This window comes from Chenopodium quinoa, unplaced genomic scaffold, assembly GCF_001683475.1.
Source record: "Chenopodium quinoa cultivar QQ74 unplaced genomic scaffold, ASM168347v1, whole genome shotgun sequence".
Lineage (NCBI taxonomy): Eukaryota > Viridiplantae > Streptophyta > Magnoliopsida > Caryophyllales > Amaranthaceae > Chenopodium > Chenopodium quinoa.
The window spans coordinates 2,336,637-2,351,523 of NW_018742903.1; the positions used below are offsets into that span (position 1 = coordinate 2,336,637).

Consider the following 14,887-nt stretch of genomic DNA (forward strand, 5'->3'; position numbering starts at 1 on the left):
TTAATGGTATCCTTTGTAAAAAATACTCTCTCTCCTAAAAAATTCTTTAAAGTCTCACCATTAGAGATGATCTAATATACATGTATAATGATACACAAAAGTATCACTGTAACCATAAAAAAGTACTATTATGGATATACAATGACTATTTTACCCTCCTATTTGCAAAGAAAAAATATAGGCGCTATGCGCCTAGATGGACTCGCCTTTGCTTATTCATGGAACCATTCTCTTTTAGTCATGATTTCGAAACAAGAAATGCCAGAAGAAGTTGGACATCCACTTCTTATTAACCTTGCAATACTATTAACAAATGCGCAGCAAAATGTATAGCAAAAGGTATGAAGATTGTTCTACCATAAATTATTTCACTACCTTCACAACATGTTTTCATCTCAGCTTGGTACATGAGCGATAATATTCTTTCAAGCCATAAATTGATGGATAAGATCAACAATAGGAAATAAAAAAGGGGAAAAGCTTTCTAACAACTGTGAAAATAGATATGAGTAATACCTATGATAGATAGAGTTCAGTGGGATTTTTTCCTTAAAGTTTTGAGTGCTTATGGGTTCTCTAATCACATAGGCCAACTACTTATTATTGAATTTCAACAGTCCTACAAAGAGCTCTTGAATGAGAGTACTTTACATCAAATCAAGTTGTCAAATAATCTAAGACAAGGGATTCCCTATTTCCTTGTTTATTTCTCTTTTGCATGGATATTTTTTCTCGTTTTCTTGAATTGGGTTCAAATTTAAATATTTCAAGGAATCAATCATCAGGGAAAAATATTTTAGAATATCTGTTAGAATTTATAAGCTTGCTAGACTTATCTTAGAGGTGTGGAAGTTTAGGCATCTACTCATTCAATTAAGATCTTTCCCTTGAAGATTGGGTTGTTTATTACATTTGCTGGTTATTTTAGTTTTAGGACTGGAAAAATTATATTAGGCGCACACATTTCTTTTGTATGCTATGGGGCTTATGCTTATCGAGAAATAACTATGTTTTTCGAGGTGACATACTTGTAAACTCTATTCATGCTATCGTCTAGAATGGTATGTCTCAACATATGGTTTTCACCGGTGACAGTACAATTGACTGTCGAAGACAACTTCATCCTTCTATAATGGAGCCTTTATTTATCCCTTCTGGATTTTTCATAACCATTCCCTACAATCATAGAATATAAGGAGGGCGCCCCCATTACTCACTGTGAGTAACAGGTTAACCTGTTACTCACAGGGGTATAGCCGACATTTCACCTACTATAAGTCACCTGGTGGATGGGTGATGTGGCCTCATTTTGCTGACGTGTTTTACTTGGTTTGCCAATTTTACTCATGTTGGGTTTCTCACAATTGACGCCGTTAACATTGGACGTTTATGGGTTAACATTGGACGTTCATGAAAACTTCGAAGCCCTAGTAGAAGAAAGGCACGAATTCAGGGTTTTCAATTTAACTTCGTTGAAGCTCAACTGGAATTCTGGGCGGAACCGAACCCGAAGAGGCTCGAAGAGGTCCAACTCGAATACTGGGCGGAACTCAAGTCGAGGAGGTCCCAACTCGAATTGCTGGTGTATCTAGGTTCTTTCTGATTCAATTTAATTTCGAACTGGCTTTTTGTTTTTTGGTTTTTCGAATGTTTTATGGTTGGGTTTCGTTGTTTTGTACGTCGATTGTTTCTGTTGACAGAATTAATTCGATGCTAGGGTTGCAGTTTCAGTTCAGATTTGTTAAGGCAAAGGTAAAAATGGTAATAGTTTGACTTTAATTGTTAATTTGTGGAATTAGCGGAATATAAGTGGAAATTAAAAAATGGAATTGTTGCGATTATGTTTGTTAATTGCATACAAACGGAATAAATTAATGGAATTTGTGGAATTTGCGGAATATAATTGGAATTTGTTAATTACGGGTGCAATTATGTTGCTCATTCCATTATTAAATTTGATGGAATAAGGTGAATTATGCATTCATTGGTGGCCATTATTCGTTCGTTGTATGTGATATTGTGTTATAGTGTAAAATCGTGTCAAGGTTCGATTTGTTTTGATTGGTTATTGTGGGTATTCTTATGTGACAGATTATGAAAATGTTAGTGGGGAATGGTAAGCGTAAACGTACAATGGTGAGGGTTTTTTTTTAAAAAAAGATATTCAGATCTTTAGGCTGGGGATGTGATGATGTTTTGAATTGTGGTTTTATAAGTGTTTCGGGGTTTTCTGATGTCCTGCGGGAGAGTTACAATTCCGAGACTGGAACCGGACGCCTGTACCTGCAAAATAACGGAGACTCCTGAGAGCTCCGCCTCCAACGATCAAGTTAGTACCTGATTAAGGAGTAATTAATACGGAAATTAAAGTAATCAGATCTCTCTAGGTGAGAGTGTTTAATGTAGGTAATCTGCTTTGCTAGCGAGATTAGCCGGTTATTAGTGTTCCGTAATGTTTCTGTTCTTCTCTGTTCTTCAGGTGAGATTAATTGCTTGATGTTTGCTCGATTGCTTCATCCTTGGATTAATGAGGATTAATTAAGTATTTATAGTCTTGAGAAGCGTGCCACTCTCTAGGTTTAGGGTAAACCTAGGGCTGACCGGGCCTCTAGACAGGATTGGGCCTTGTTGGCCGGTTTTCCCATTTGGCATGGGTGGACACGTGGCGTGCCTCGATTGGTCCGTAGAGGACGTATCTGTGATTGACACGTGGCAGGCTCCTATTGGCCTACGTGAAGGACACGTGGCGGAACCTGGTTGGTCCACTTGTCAGACGGTGATTGGTGGATAAAAATCCCCTAATCATTTGCCCCTCACAGGTGGCACATGACTGGTCACGTGTCGCCTGTGACAGGTGTCGCACGGTGACAGGCGACGGCCTGCTACAGGTGTCACCTTGCAAACGGCCGAGAGATTTTCCCGCCCAAATTTTGAATTTGGAAGCGACCCTTCGCCTTCTCACTTTGCCTATATAAGGAAGTGCTGACTTCGGTCATTTTCACATTTGAGAACTTTGCGAGAACATTCGGACCCCTGAACTTGCTCTGACATTTCGGACCTTTTCTGCCTACCGCCTGTTCTGACAAGCCGACTGCACCGGATTTCCAGAACTTCATCAACCGTCACTCGTTCAGGTAACTCAGTTCTCTTACTCTTAATTTTCTTTTTATTTTTTTTGAAATGGCACCACGGAAGCACACGACACGACCTAAGTTAGTGATCAGCCGGTCACCGGGGACGGTTGAATCTAGGACTAGGAGTGCCGCCTGCCCTTTTCTGGACCCATCTTTGCCCTTTATACAAAGTCCGACTGTATCTGTGTCTATGCAGAACGTGATGGCCAGAACAAAAAAGACTGCTATGATCTCAAACTCGGACGGCTCCTCCCAAAGGGTGCTCATTAGTGAAACATCTGACCAGGCGCCAGATGTAGAAGTGAAACGAGGCGACTGCCAAGCCGACAGTTCTGAGAGAGGGGTCAAGGTGGTCCCTTCCCATTTGACCGTTGATATGTCTAATTTTCCTCCTGCTCCTTCTAAGGGAGAGGAGGCGAGCCCCTCTGGGAGAGGGGAGGAGTCGTCCTCTTCGGACTCGTCAGAGGACGAGTCCGAGTCCAGCTCTTCTGGCCACAGTTCTCCAGGCTCAGAAGAAAGAAACAGCCGCCTACAAGAGGCGAGACTTTCTCATGCAGTTGAGAAGGGGGACAATTGGGCGGAGCCGTCCGCCTCTTACAGAGAGGAAAACGCCCCCTACTACTGCATGGTACCCCGGGGCCGGATCGCAACCATGCAAGACAAAGTGGAGAGCTTTATTGCTAACCACAGAATGGGCCCGGAATTTTTACTGTTCGTGCCGGATCCAGAAGACACTGTCGTCTGGCCGGCTGGTACCAGCTATGATGACGGCTGCTTTGGCTGCTATGTGGCGGCCATCAAAGCTGGACTGCGCTTCCCATTACATCCGGCTGTTCAGCGGATTTTAGATGGGTATGATTTGGGGTTATGGCAGTTAGCCCCCAACTCTTGGGTAAACGTACTCGGCTATGTGGCCGGGTGCGAAATGTACGGGGTGGAGCCAAGCTTTGAGGCTTTCGCCCACATGAACTATCTCAGCCGGACCCCTAAGTCGGGAGGTACCGGCTGGTATCAATTAACAAGCCATAGGGGTTACCTCATGACGAGAGGTAAGGCGAACAAATGGAAGGATTGGCGGAACACCTTCCTTATCATTGAGGGTTCAGACACGGAGCTGAACCAACGTTTTAACAAGTGGAATAGGGATCCGCCTCTTCTCGCAGGCGGCCGCAGCATGCCGCCTGTTCCCCCAAAGGCTAAAAGAGAGATCCTAGACAAAGGACTCTTCAAAGTAGAGACTAGGGTGAACTCTACTTCAGGGGTACGAGAGCAAGTACCCCTAAACTGCATCCCGAGCTTCAAGTGGCTCTATGACGAGTACTTTTTGGCCGCCTGTGGCCTCAGCAGTCGGTGCTCTAGAGGTAGCCGGCCTGTCAAATACTCTGTTTTTTCACGCTTTGTTTACCTGGGATTTTACTAACTTTGCTGTTTATTTTTTGCAGCTGACGCCATGAGTAAAATAACAGCATCCAAGACTGCGGCGGCCATGTTGCGGGCCTCTCTCATGCAACAGTCTTGTACCGACTCCCCCAACAAGGGGGCACCCTTGGTAGGCTTCGAAAACTCTTCTTCTTTTAGGAGTTGTCTTATGCATATACTAACTCTTTTTATTTTCAGTCGGGCACTCCAAGAGCTTCTTCCTCGCAACAGCCGGACCCCAAGGCCCGGAGGACGACTGTTGCAAGCTCTCCTAGGTCTTCCAGGAAAACAGTGGCGGCTGAGAAGCAGCCGGCCACTTCTTCTAAAACCCCGGCGGGGCCGCCTAGAAGTATGGACAATTACTTGTAAAAACTTTTACACTTGCTTCCTTCTTGACTAGATCTAACTTGCTTTTTTACGCTTGATGCAGCCGGCCCTCAGGGGCTTGACTTGGTTGAGGTAGCTAAGTCCATGATCAAAGTAGTTCCTCCATCTGAAAGGGAGGCGGTCAGGGGTGCCGGCACCCTTGACCTTGATGGGATTGCAGGGGTCCTTGCTGAGGTATACTTTTTTGAGTATTTGAATTCCAGGACGCCTGTTATCTTTTTTGTTTGGAAACTGACGCCTGTTTTCTTTTTGTACTTAGGCCCTGCTCCGAGTTAACAGCCTTCGCAAGCCGATTGATCAGAAAAACAAAGAGGTAAAGGCCGCAAAAGCTATGGCCGCCTCCAACCGTGATAAGGCAATGTTTCAAATTGCCCAAAATGAAGTACTGACCATTGATATTCTTTATTATCAGGCGCAGGCTACCGCCGCTGTTCGGGCTCAGTTAGAGGCGGCCCAGAAGAAGAATGACGAGCTAGAGGCGACCGTCACAAATCTTAAGGCCGAGCTGAAACCTCTTCGCCAAAAAATGCACTCTTACGAAGCCATGGAGAAATCTTTGGCCAACGTAAAAGAATGCCTGGTGAGCCAAGAGAAGAGTCTTACCCAAGAGCTCTCGGAAAAGGCCGAGCAAGAGAAGAAAGAGCTCGTCCAGGAGATGGTGGAAGACTCCGCTCAAATCCAGCGCATGACCTGGGGCCGCCTGTTCCCCAATGCCGACTTTGCCTCATGGGAAAGAACGTACCGCCAGTGTTCGGAAACATATAATCAAGAGATCCTGGCGGCTGCTGAAGAAGAGGCGTTGGGAGATACGTTGGAGGAGGAGGAAGAGCCGGTTGTGGCGCTTGTGCCACTTGGGGGTAAGGCATCAAAAGAGGGTGCAGCTGAAGCCGAGTCCAGCAAGAAGAGTGCTGACCAGGCGGCAGCTGCTAATACTGAACTGCCCCCTTCTTAAGCTTAAAGTATTTTTTCCACGGCCTGCGTGCCGTTTGCTTTGTATTTACCCGGCCAGGGGGCCGGGGCTTTGAATATTTTGCTGGTCTTTCATGACCGGCTTATTTTTAATCAAATTTTTGTTTTGATTCAAATTTGTCTAAGTATTCCATATCTAATATCCCATTGTTCCCTAGACCGACTGTTGTACATGGGCCGAACGTTGCAGACAGGTACAAATAGTAAGTACGCAAATAGTAAGTACGCCGCCTATGCCCATGGACGACTGGTTGTCTGTTTCCAGGATAGACGATCAGTCGGCCATTTATTCAATTGGTATTCGAACTATTTATTCAATCGGTCTGACCAAGTAAATAGTATTACCTAGTCGCCAAGGAATTAAGTAAGTAGGATAACAAGCGGCGGGTACCGGTTGTTTCCCTTTATTGCCAATGTTGGCTTTTAACTCGTAATTTGTTAACCTAGCAAGAGTAGTGGTTGAGAGTCCCTGTTTGTTAAAAACAGGCGGACGACTCATACCTTTTAGGCTCCATACTAAGTTTGAAGGAGTGACTATGAGTTAACGTTGGAGTTACTCAGTCGCCGTCACTTTTGTTTGAGAAGTAGAGGTACCAGGCGGCGTAGGCCGGCTAGACCCCTTGATTCGCCAATGTTTGTTGGCTATTAACTCAATAGGTACCCCCTGCATTTATCCCAAGTAATACAGGCGGTCATCTGACTCAGATGTCAACTGCTACCACTGGTTTGGTTAGTGATAGAGTTATCCTTGTCTCAAAAACGGCTACGTGGTTGCCCTTGGGGACAGTCGTATAGGTGCCGTGTAATTAGTTTATAGAACAATGTTCCACCCAAAAGGGAGCTGCTCTCTGCGACGAATTTCATCCGGAGGGATGCCGTCGGACGCCTGCTATGATGTTGGGACAGGTCGTATTAGTTTTGTAGATTTGATCAGGTGGCTTGGCGCCTGGTCTGATCATTCGGCCGGTGGCCTTGGTAAGTTCTTGGTGAACGTAGGTGCTAAGTAAAAGAAGGGTAGCCGCCTGTTAGGCACAGGGTCGGCCAGGCCCTAATCTTTTTAGCTAAGTATTGTGAGTAAAATACTCAATGGAGAGTAGCCGACTGTAAAGGAACAGACGGCATGCCTCTCTGAAGATAGAGTGAAAAACTCAATGGAGAGTAGCCGACTGTAAAGGTACAGACGGCATGCCCCTCGTAATACAAAATTGAATAGTAAGTGCAAACTTTATTAAGTAGCTCTTTACTTTACATCATTCAGAAGAAATATTTTTTAAGGTTATCTACATTCCAAGTTCGAGGCAACGGTTGTCCGTCTGGTGTTTCCAGACGGTAGGTACCGTCCCTGACTTCCTCATAGATTCGGTAGGGTCCTTCCCAGTTGGGAGTTAGTTTGCCAGACTCATTAGCCCTACCAACTGCTTCCATTTTTCTAAGTACAAAGTCCCCTACTTTGAGTGGACGCCTGTGTACTTTTTTGTTGTAGGATCTAGTCATTCTCAGGCGATAGATCTCATGGCGCAAAACAGCATTGCCCCTCTTTTCAGGAAGTGAGTCTAATGCCAGGCGCATGGCTTCCCAGTTTGCCTCTTCGTCATATAGCATTACTCGAAGAGTCGGCTCGTAATGTTCTATTGGAAGAACAGCTTCCGCACCATAAGTTAGGAGGAATGGAGTTTCTCCAGTCGCCCCTTTTTCAGTCGTCCTAATGGCCCAGAGAACATGTGGAAGTTCATCCGCCCATAGGCCGCCTGCTCGTTCAATCTTTTTCTTGAGACCGTCTGAGATGATTTTATTAAAGGCTTCTACCTGGCCGTTTGCTTGTGGACGGCCGACAGATGCAAAGTAGTGTGCAATTCCTTGGTCTCCCAACCAGCTTTTGAGAACAGGCGTCTCAAATTGGGGACCATTATCAAAAACCATAGACATGGGAACCCCGAACCGAGTGATGACGTTTTTCCAAATGAATGGTGTCTTGATTCCCTTTATAGCCTCCGCCTCTACCCATTTAGTGAAGTAGTCAACGGCAACAAGTATATACCTTCTGCCGCCTGTAGCAGGCGTATATGGACCCAGAATGTCCATGCCCCACTTAGCAAACGGTAGTGGGCTGTGAATGGTAGTGAGGTCAGTAGCCGGACGGTGAATTAACTTGCCAAACCTTTGGCACTTGTCACATTTTTTCACCATCTCCATTGCATCTGCTTCCAAAGTTGGCCAAAAGTAGCCCTGCCGCCTTGCCCTTTGAGCAAGCATCCTACCACCTATATGAGAAGCACAGTAACCAGAGTGAAGATCATCTAGTATCTCTCGTCCCTTTTCAGGAGTAACACACTTTAAGAAGGGTTGAAGGTACCCCCTCTTGTGAAGTTCTCCCTGTATCATTTCAAAACAGGAGGCTCGTTTTTTCAGTGCTGCCGCCTGTTGAGGATCATCCGGCAGTGTACCGTTTGTCAGATATGCCCTGATTGAATCCATCCAGGTTGAGCTTCTGTCTAGGATTCCAATAGGGTTTTCCTCGATGCTTCTCTTCTCCATTACTTCCCAAAAAACAGTTCGAGGAGTATCGGAGGAGGCGGATGATGCTAATTTTGACAGTGCATCCGCCTGGTTGTTTTCTGATCTCGGCACTTGGATCAGATGGAAATCCTCAAGGGAGCCGACTGCTTGTCGGACCGCCTGTAAATACTTGATCATGGCCGGATGGGTTGCTTCGTATTCGCCATTGTACTGACTCACTATCAATTGTGAATCAGAACAGGCGTCTATTTTACTTGCCCCTGCCGCCTTGCACATGCGGATCCCGGCTAGTAAAGCTTCATATTCTGCCTCATTGTTTGAAGCCTGAAAACTGAAGCGTAGAGCATACTCGAACCTGTCGCCCTCTGGAGATTGACATACGACGCCTGCTCCACAACCATTTGAAGTAGAGCTTCCGTCCACATATACGTTCCAGACTTGGTCTGGAACTTGAGAGTCAGGAGGACGAGTCATCTCTACAATAAAGTCAGCAAAGGCTTGCCCCTTCACTGCTTTTCTAGGCTCGAAAGTAACTTCGAGGCTCTGTATTTCTATGGCCCATTTGATCATTCATCCTGACGACTCCATGATGGTAAGGGGCCGCTTGATTGGTTGGTCTGTATACACGACGACTGCATGTGCCAAAAAGTAGGGCTTCAATTTTTTAACAGCCATGAAGAGTGCAAGACCAAATTTCTCCACTAGGGGATACCTCAACTCGGCATTTTTCAGTACGTGACTGACAAAGTAGACCGGGAGCTGACAGCCGTCCCTTTCAGCAAGGAGCACAGCGCTTAACGCATGATCAGAGACGGCCAGGTACATGTAGAGATCCTCTTTGGGCAAAGGGCTGACCAGCCTCGGCAAGGAATGCAAGTGAACTTTTAATTTCTGGAAGGCGGCCTCAGCATCCGGCCCCCATTCAAACCTTGCCTTTTTCTTAATTGCCTGGAAAAAGTATAGGCATTTGTCGCCTGATCGGCTTAGGAATCTCCCCAAGGCCGCCAGACAACCTGTTAACTTCTGAACCTCTCGGATGGTACGAGGCGACTGCATGTCAATGACCGCCTGCACCTTCTCAGGGTTCGCCTCTCTTCCTCTCTGATTGATAAGGAATCCGAGAAATTTCCCAGACTCAACTCCAAATACACATTTCTTGGGATTGAGCATGACATGGTGCCGCCTGAGTGTGGCGAAAGTTTCTCGGAGGTCCGTCAGATGATCTTTCTGAAGTTTAGTCTTGACAATCATATCATCAATATATGCCTCGACGTTTCTCCCAATCTTATCAAAGAACACAGTGTTTATCATTCGTTGGAAGGTAGCCGGGGCATTCTTAAGACCAAACGGCATGACCGTGTAACAGTATAACCCCTGATCAGTGACGAAGGCCGTCTTCTCCTGATCTTTCTTCCATAAGGGAATTTGATGGAAACCAGAATAGGCGTCCATAAAACTCATCAAGGCATGACCCGCTGTTGAGTCGACCAGGTTATCAATTTTAGGCAGAGGGTAACTGTCTTTGGGGCACGCCTTGTTTAAGTCTGTGTAGTCTACACACATTCGCCAGGTGCCATTCGGCTTTTTAACAAGCACCACATTTGCAACCCAGTCTGGGAAGTAACATTGCCGAATGAACCCTGCATCAAGTAATTTTTTAACTTCGGCGGCTGCCGCCTGACTTCTTTCTTCGCCATGGTTCCGCTTCTTTTGCCGTACCGGCTTCTTTTTCGGATCCACAGCGAGTTTATGTACCGCCAGATCAGGACTGATGCCTGGCATTTCATGGACTTCAAATGCAAAGATATCCTTGTACTCTTTCAATAGGTTATGAAAGTCGTCACCCAGGTTTCTCAGAGCAGTCGTCCCAACTTTGACTGTTCGGTCAGGACGTGAGTCGTCTAAGATCAGGTCCGAATGCTCACCAGCCGGCTGAGGGCGGAACTCATCCGGCCGCTCCTCCGCCAATGATTGCTATTTTCTTGCTTTTCTTGCGGACTCTGTCTGGGACGCCTTTCTCTTTTTGTCGCCTGTTTCTTGAACAGGCGTACTCTCCTTGATAATGTCAAGGTCTTTTTTTTCTCCACTTGACCCAGTGGCCATAACAGTGGGCTTGACATCCGAGAGATAGCACTCTCGGGCCATCCTCTGATCTCCCCTTAGGGAGCCGACTGTTCCATTATCCCTCTCAAACTTAAGCAGCATAAGAGACGGGATTATAACAGCCTTGGAATTATTCAGGGTTGGTCGACCCAGAATCATGTTGTAGGCCGAGAGTTCCTCTACTACTAGGAACCGGACTACCATGTTTACACAACCAGTCGGCAGGTTGCCGAACCATTGCTGTGCGATTCCCTTGAGAGTCGCTGGGAAACACTTGCACCAAGTGGGATCATCCAACCCTTGAAGGTACATCAGGTTGGTGAATGCCATCAGATGGTCTTCTGGGTTAGTAGTGCCGTCATAGGCGCCTACTAGTACATTTTTAACTTTGGCCGGCTGAGCGGCTTCAGTAATTTCCTTGGAGAAGGCCGACGGCTGTTCCCCAAGTCTAAGCAACCGTAGCTGCCAGTCCATAGGTTGGACGTTTTTTGCTGCAGGTCCACCAAATGGAGGTGGCTGCATAAAATACTGTTGTTGCGGCACAAATGGTAAGTTTGGTACCGCCTGGGCACTATGAAAGCCGGACTGACGGGAGGTGCCGCCTGACTGACTCTCATGGTACGACTGAGTATGCCTCATCGAGGCATTTCGCAAACTGTCTTGAAAATTTGAAGTAGAAGCCGACGCTGACAATCGGTCACTCTTCTTCTGCTCTAGCAGTAGCCGAGCATCTGTGAACGTTTGCTTTGACCCGTCCGCCTGAATATGACGAACCGGTTTCCTATTTCCCGTAGGATAACGGAATTTTGTGAAATCAAGGGCAGGTGGCTCCCGCTTCCTAGATTTAGGATGAGGAGTCGCCTCTCGCCCTTGAACTGGCTTCCTCTTCTGTGAAGTGGAAGGCTTCTTGGCCGACTGCTCCTTGACTGAAGCAGGCGGCTTCTTGTTGATCAACTCTTGGATCTCTCCCTTGAAGTCCCTCATGAAGGTCATGAGTTCGTTCCTTGTGATGGGAGCAGACCCATCAGTCGGCTGTTGCCGAGCAGGCGGTGCGCCTGCTGGCTCGCTTCCTGTTTGAAGATGCTCCCGTTCCCTCCTTTCGGTATGACGGGTACGTCGGGCCCTTAGGGTCCCGTCTGGAGCTGTATGAGTTTCAACTTCAAATTCACTTTCAGTGTCATGGTCCGACTGAACTTGAGGGTCGTTTAGGGGACGCCTCTCTTCAGGAGTCGGTACAGACTTGGATGCCATCTCTGAAGTACTCTCCCCACAGACGGCGCCAAATGTTTCAGGGTTTTCTGATGTCCTGCGGGAGAGTTACAATTCCGAGACTGGAACCGGACGCCTGTACCTGCAAAATAACGGAGACTCCTGAGAGCTCCGCCTCCAACGATCAAGTTAGTACCTGATTAAGGAGTAATTAATACGGAAATTAAAGTAATCAGATCTCCCTAGGTGAGAGTGTTTAATGTAGGTAATCTGCTTTGCTAGCGAGATTAGCCGGTTATTAGTGTTCCGTAATGTTTCTGTTCTTCTCTGTTCTTCAGGTGAGATTAATTGCTTGATGTTTGCTCGATTGCTTCATCCTTGGATTAATGAGGATTAATTAAGTATTTATAGTCTTGAGAAGCGTGCCACTCTCTAGGTTTAGGGTAAACCTAGGGCTGACCGGGCCTCTAGACAGGATTGGGCCTTGTTGGCCGGTTTTCCCATTTGGCATGGGTGGACACGTGGCGTGCCTCGATTGGTCCGTAGAGGACGTATCTGTGATTGACACGTGGCAGGCTCCTATTGGCCTACGTGAAGGACACGTGGCGGAACCTGGTTGGTCCACTTGTCAGACGGTGATTGGTGGATAAAAATCCCCTAATCAATAGGGATGTGATTATGTTTTGAATTATGGTTTAATGTTTTGGTATGTTGTGATTATGAAGGTTGTGGCTGAAGATGAAGAGGGATATGGGCTCAGTAAGAAGAGTAATGTATGTGAGCAGAAGACCATGCCTTTGTATCCAGAATTGTTTAAGGTACCACATTACGGAATTCTGCGTGTGTGAAATTGCTTTGTTTGCACGATTAAGGTTTATGCATGAATTTAGTTGCTGGGGTGCTTAGGATGACGGATTAAGTTATGGAGGGGCCGTCAAAGGTAGGGCGGAGGTGATGGCTGAACATTCAAAGGCCAGAAGTCGGGTAAGTTTGCTTGTAGATTCAGTTGACAGTGGGTGTGGGATAGGAACATTAACTTAATTACTGTAATTTCATTGGCAGCCTCCTAACATGAATTGCCGCATCGAGTCATTTGGGCGCATATGTCAGAAATTTGATGACAGGCGAAGACGTTGGGTTTGTGAGATGGGATTTGGTAGTCTCTTACATCTTGCTTTATATATGCATTTACCAAGGCAATTGGCATACTGGCTCATGACACGGATGGATCCAATCAGTAAAATGCTTGGAAGTCCCAACGGACTTGAGTTTCGGTTTTCAAAGAATCAGGTTCGGTGGGTACTAGGGATACCAATGGGTTCTAGGACTGTTCCTAGTACTTAAACCATGACCCAACATGATCGTGTAAAGGTTCAGAGATTTATTCTCAAGTATGGTAAATCGTGGGAGTCCAAGTCTGGTTGACAATCTGGTCAGGTCTACACGTCTGTAGGCATACCATTATGTTCAGATATGATGAATCGGTTGGAGGGGTACTTTGATGCTGGAGAGGAAGAGGAATTTAAGACGTTGTTCTTGTTAATTGCTTTAGAGATGGTGTTGTGTCCCACGCAGTCACCTCGGTTTGCGTCTGACCTACTACCTGAAGTAAGCTGTGTTATGGAGGCAATTGAGTACGGTTGGTGTTCTTTAGTGTTGTCAAAGTTTCTAGAGAGCGTACAAAATTTTGCTCGACGTTTCTATGCTAATGGGTTTGCCAGTGGATGCGGCGAGTGTGCAATATTTGTCGTAGTATGTGTTTCAGTGTATTGTTGCTTGTTCTTTTTTTATCTTGTGCTTTTGTGGTTTAGTAATTGCTTGTTTTTCTTTTATTATTTGGCAGATATTTTACTTGGATCGGTTGGATAGGGATCCTATTCAGTGGGATGTTTTTCCAAGAATTAAAGTGTGGACAATGCAGCAGATTGGGAAGGCAGCAAAATCAGACAAATTGTTGTCCGACGACTACGGGAAACTAGGGGTAAGCACTTTTGTATTTGTATTATATTGCATAGTATGCATAGTGTTCTGCTTCAATCAAATAAGATTTAGAGTAACCTTTTTCCATTTGTATTTGGTTGTGTGGTTGAAGCTATTGGATGTTGCTTACGGTGAACAACACCCAAGGGATGCAAGGGATAGTGTTGGACCCCTACAAGCTGGAGTGAATAATGTGAGGTTTGATCTTAAAGTAGTTGTGTCACCTGTGTGCTTTGAATCTGAATCTGAATTAACTTTGTTTGGATGCAGATGCATGATTTACCAGTGCTTGGGGTTAACTTCAAGGCTAGGCAAAGGAGGGGCCGAATGCCTGAGCTAACAGATCAATGAGCTCAGTTACTTGTATTTCTATTTATATTTTATTTCAGTGTGGAATGTTCTGAATAATCTTACAGGATTTGGATATTGTTAATTAATTTCAGTTTGGAATGTGTAATAAGGGTTCTAGGATATGGTTATTATTTTCAGTTTTGTTTAATACTCAAAAAGTTTGTCAATTGACGAAATATTATTCCTATTGTTTGTTGTATTAATAATATAAAAAGGAGGGCGCCCCCATTACTCGCTGTGAGAAACGTTTTTGTTTCTCACAGTGGCAGTCACGGTGGTACATTTTATTTACGAAATGGATGTTAAAATTGTACCACTTTAGTCACGATGGTACATTTTATTTACGAAACTGCCACTGTGAGAAACAAAAACGTTTCTCACAGTAACAGAGATTTACTGTATAAAAAGTTTGTCAATTGACGAAATATTATTCCAATTGTCAGTTGTTTGTTGTATTAATAATACAGGGTTAAGGTCTTGAGATCATTTTCAAGGCTTTATAAAATAATTCGTATAGTAGTTCTTAGTGTTCAAAACTAATGTTTGAATGAATCAGTTTTGTACTAAAGTGGCCTTAAAGAAAAAGAAATCAGCAAGCTTAGTTATTTGTATTTCTATTTGTATTTCATTTAAGGGTTATGGAATAATCTTACAGGATATTTCAGTTAAGGTCAAGGTCTTGAGATAAGTGAATATTAATCCGAATTTGTCTTTTGAAAATAAAGCCGATTATAACTTAGAAAACAAACTTTGAAAATATTTGACTTGAACAATACAACCTGCATATTGGCAATGGCTTTCACTTCCATCAAACATAC

At 45.1% G+C, this 14,887-nt stretch overlaps 1 long non-coding RNA gene across 1 annotated transcript; it reads left to right on the forward strand.

Moving 5' to 3' along the window:
* Window positions 1–1,501: 1,501 nt before the first annotated feature.
* LOC110727166 lies at window positions 1,502–12,890 on the forward strand. The gene is made up of 4 exons (XR_002512489.1): window positions 1,502–2,215; window positions 12,407–12,556; window positions 12,645–12,722; window positions 12,801–12,890. It is a non-coding gene; the product is annotated as an uncharacterized LOC110727166 (long non-coding RNA).
* The last annotated feature ends 1,997 nt before the right edge of the window (window positions 12,891–14,887 follow it).